Here is a 4,567-nt window from a genome sequence, read left to right as displayed (position 1 = left end):
CCTCATTTTCGCGCCTCAGTTGCGAAGTTGTTTTGCAAGGCAGCTTCATGCAGCTTCACGTGTAGAGTCCTGAGAGTGCAGGAGGACTTCAGGGAGGCTAATATTCTTCTACAAATAACCCAAAAGGAAGGTAGGGCCACAGCAAAGACTGTGGCACCGTGCTGTAGTGTGTTAAACTGGTAGTTTACTTCAATTGGCTCCGGTTTGGGCAATAAGGGGTTAATTAATTTGAAAATGTGTGTGCAATCATTTCAAAGCATTGGGATCATGTGGTGAAAATTTCATAAAGATCGGATGTTTTTTGGTGATTTGGTAAAAAAGTGTGTGCTTTTTATTATTTAAAGGCACAGTAACGTTTTTTTCAAAAAGTGAATTTTACTGTTTTGTAGTGCTGTCTAAGTCTGTCAAACATGTCTGAGTCTTCAGATAGACCTTGTTCTTTATGTTTAAAAGCCATGGCGGTACCCTCATTGCATTTGTGTTTAAAGTGTGCTAAAACATCTAAGCATTTTAAAGACCATGCAGTGACACATAAAAATTTAGCCCAAGATGATTCTTTATGGAAGGTAATGAGGATAGTCTTTCTTCCTCTCCCCATGTGTCGACACCAGTTACGCCCGCGCAAGCGATGCCTAGTACCTCTAGCGCATTGGCCCCTATTACCTTACAACAATTAGCAGCAGTAATGGATAATTCTCTTGCAGCATTTTTATCCAAACTGCCAGTTTTTCCAAAAAAGCACGATAGCTCAGTTTTAAATACAGAGGATGAGCAATCAGAAGCTTTGGATGAGTTATCTGTAGTACCCTCACAACACTCAGAGTGCAGAATCAGATTCCTTAGCGTTTAAATTCAAGCTGGAACACCTCCGCGTCCTGCTTAAGGAGGTTTTAGCTACGCTGGATGATTGTGACCCCATGGTGGTCCCAGAAAAATTGTGTAAAATGGACAGGTTTTTAGAGGTCCCTGTATACACTGAGGCATTTCCGATCCCAAAGAGGGTGGCGGATATTGTGATTAGGGAGTGGGAGAGACCAGGTGTACCCTTTGTTCCCCCCCCCCCCCATCTTTAAGAAAATGTTCCCCATAAACGACCCCAGGCGTGACGCGTGGCAGACGGTCCCTAAGGTAGAGGGAGCTGTTTCAACACTTGCTAAGCGTACAACTATACCAATAGAGGACAGTTGTGCTTTCAAAGATCCTATGGATAAAAAATTGGAAGGATTGCTGAAGAAAATGTTTGTTCAGCAAGGTTTTCTGCTTCAACCAATTGCCTGCATTATTCCGGAAACTACTGCAGCGTCATTTTGGTTTGAGGCTCTGGAGGAGTCGCTCCAGAGGGAGACTTCATACGACGAGGTCATGGATAGAATTCATGCTTTAAAGCTGGCTAATTCTTTTATCACTGATGCCACTTTCCAATTAGCTAAGTTAGCGGCGAAAAACTCAGGTTTTGCCATCATGGCGCGAAGAGCGCTTTGGCTCAAATCGTGGTCGGCGGATGTGTCGTCCAAAACGAAACTGTTAAATATTCCTTTCAAGGGGAAAACCCTATTCGGCCCAGAGCTGAAAGAAATTATTTCAGATATCACTGGGGGAAAGGGCCATGCCCTTCCACAAGATAGGCCGTTTAAAGCCAAAAACAAGGCTAATTTACGCTCCTTTCGCAACTTCAGGAGCGGACCTGCTGCAACCTCTGCTGCCGCAAAGCAAGATAGCGCTTCACAGCCCAAAGCAACCTGGAAACCCTTGCAGGGCTGGAATAAGGGTAAACAGGCCAAGAAGCCTGCTCCTGCTACCAAGACAGCATGAAGGGGTAGCCCCCGATCCGGGATCGGATCTAGTAGGGGGCAGACTTTCTCTCTTTGCTCAGGCTTGGGCAAGAGATGTTCCAGATCCCTGGGCTTTAGAAATAGTTGCTCAGGGGTACCTTCTAGAATTCAAGGATTCTCCCCCAAGGGGAAGGTTCCACATTTCTCGTTTGTCTTCAGACCAAACAAAGAAACAGGCGTTCTTACGCTGTGTAGAAGATCTTCTAAAAATGGGAGTGATACACCCAGTTCCAATTGCAGAACAAGGGCTGGGCTTTTACTCAAACCTGTTTGTAGTTCCCAAGAAGGAAGGAACTTTCAGGCGAATCCTGGATCTAAAAATTCTAAACAAATTCCTCAGTGTTCCGTCTTTCAAGATGGAAACCATTCGGACAATCTTGCCGATGATCCAGGAAGGTCAATATATGACTACCGTGGATCTAAAGGATGCGTACCTACATATTCCTATCCACAAAGATCACCATCAGTTCCTAAGGTTTGCCTTTCTGGACAAACATTACCAGTTCGTGGCCCTTCCTTTCGGGTTGGCCACCACTCCAAGAATTTTCACAAATGTGTTAGGGTCCCTTCTGGCGGTACTAAGACCCCGGGACATTGCAGTAGCACCTTACCTAGACGACATCTTAATACAAGCGTCATCTTTTCACAGAGCCAAGGCTCATACGGACATTGTCCTGGCCTTTCTAAGGTCTCACAGGTGGAAGGTGAACGTAGAAAAGAGTTCTCTGTCCCCGCTCACAAGGGTTCCCTTCCTGGGAACACTAATAGACTCGGTAGAAATGAAAATCTTTCTGACAGATGTCAGGAAGTCAAAACTGTTGAATACTTGCTGAGTTCTTCATTCCATTCCTCGGCCTTCTCTGGCTCAGTGCATGGAGGTAATCGGTTTAATGGTTGCGGCAGTGGACGTAGTCCCCTTTGCCCGAATTCATCTCAGACCACTGCAACTGTGCATGCTCAAACAGTGGAATGGGGATTATGTAGATTTGTCTCCTCAAATACAAATGGACCAGAAAACCAGAGACTCTCTTCTCTGGTGGTTTTCTCAGGATCACCTGTCTCAGGGAATGAGTTTCCGCAGACCGGAGTGGATCATTGTCACGACCGATGCCAGTCTGTTAGGCTGAGGTGCGGTCTGGGACTCCCTGAAAGCTCAGGGTCTATGGTCTCGGGAAGAATCTCTTCTCCCGATAAACATTTTGGAACTGAGAGCGATATTCAATACGTTCCAGGCATGGCCTCAACTAGCGGAGGCCAAATTCATCAGATTTCAGTCGGACAACATCACGGCTGTAGCGTACATCAATCATCAGGGAGGAACAAAGAGTTCCCTAGCGATGAAGGAAGTATCCAAGATCATCAAATGGGCGGAGGATCACTCCTGCCATCTATCTGCAATTCACATCCCAGGGGTAGACAACTGGGAGGCGGATTTTCTAAGTCGTCAGACTTTCCATCCGGGGGAGTGGGAACTCCACCCAGAGGTTTTTGCTCAGCTGACCCAGCTATGGGGCATTCCAGAATTGGATCTGATGGCGTCCCGTCAGAACACCAAACTTCCCCTTTACGGAACCAGATCCAGGGATCCCAAGGCGGCATTGATAGATGCATTAATAGCGCCTTGGTCATTCAGTCTAGCTTATGTCTTTCCACCGTTTCCTCTTCTCCCTCGGCTAGTAGCCAGAATCAAACAAGAGAAGGCTTCGGTAATTTTTATAGCACCTGCGTGGCGACACAGGACTTGGTATGCAGACCTAGTGGACATGTCATCGGTCCCACCATGGAAACTGCCATCGAGGCAGGATCTTCTAATTCAAGGTCCTTTCAAGCATCCAAATCTAGTTTCTCTGCAACTGACTGCTTGGAGATTGAACGCTTAATCCTAGCTAAGCGTGGTTTCTCAGAATCAGTTATAGATACTCTGATACAGGCCAGAAAGCCTGTCACCAGGAAAATTTACCATAAGATATGGCGAAAATATCTTTGTTGGTGTGAATCCAAGGGTTACTCGTGGAGTAAGGTTAGGATTCCAAGGATATTGTCTTTTCTCCAAGAAGGATTGGAGAAAGGTCTGTCAGCTAGTTCCTTAAAGGGACAGATATCTGCTCTGTCTATCCTGTTACATAAGCGTCTGGCAGCTGTACCAGACGTTCAGGTGTTTGCACAGGCCCTAGTTAGAATCAAGCCTGTTTACAAGCCTGTGGCTCCTCCATGGAGTCTAAATTTAGTTCTTTCAGTTCTTCAAGGGGTTTCGTTTGAACCTTTGCATTCCATAGATATTAAGTTATTATCTTGGAAAGTTTTTGTTTTTAGTAGCCGTTTCTTCTGCTCGAAGAGTTTCTGAATTGTCTGCTTTGCAGTGTAATTCACCCTATCTGGTGTTCCATGCAGATAAGGTTGTTTTGCGTACCAAACCTGGTTTCCTTCCAAAAGTGGTTTCTAATAAGAATATTAACCAGGAAATCATTGTTCCTTCTCTGTGTCCTAATCCAGTTTCTAAGAAGGAACGACTTTTACACAATCTTGACGTGGTTCGTGCTTTGAAATTCTATTTAAAAGCAACTAAAGATTTCAGACAAACATCATCCTTGTTTTTTGTCTATTCTGGTAAGAGGAGAGGTCAGAAAGCGACTGCTACCTCTCTTTCCTTCTGGCTGAAAAGCATCATCCGATTGGCTTATGAGACTGCTGGACAGCAGCCTCCTGAACGAATTACAGCTCATTCCACCAGAGCT

The sequence above is a fragment of the Bombina bombina genome, chromosome 6 (genome assembly GCF_027579735.1).
Source record: "Bombina bombina isolate aBomBom1 chromosome 6, aBomBom1.pri, whole genome shotgun sequence".
NCBI classification, from domain to species: Eukaryota; Metazoa; Chordata; class Amphibia; order Anura; family Bombinatoridae; genus Bombina; species Bombina bombina.
Note: the sequence above shows the minus strand (reverse complement) of the source record.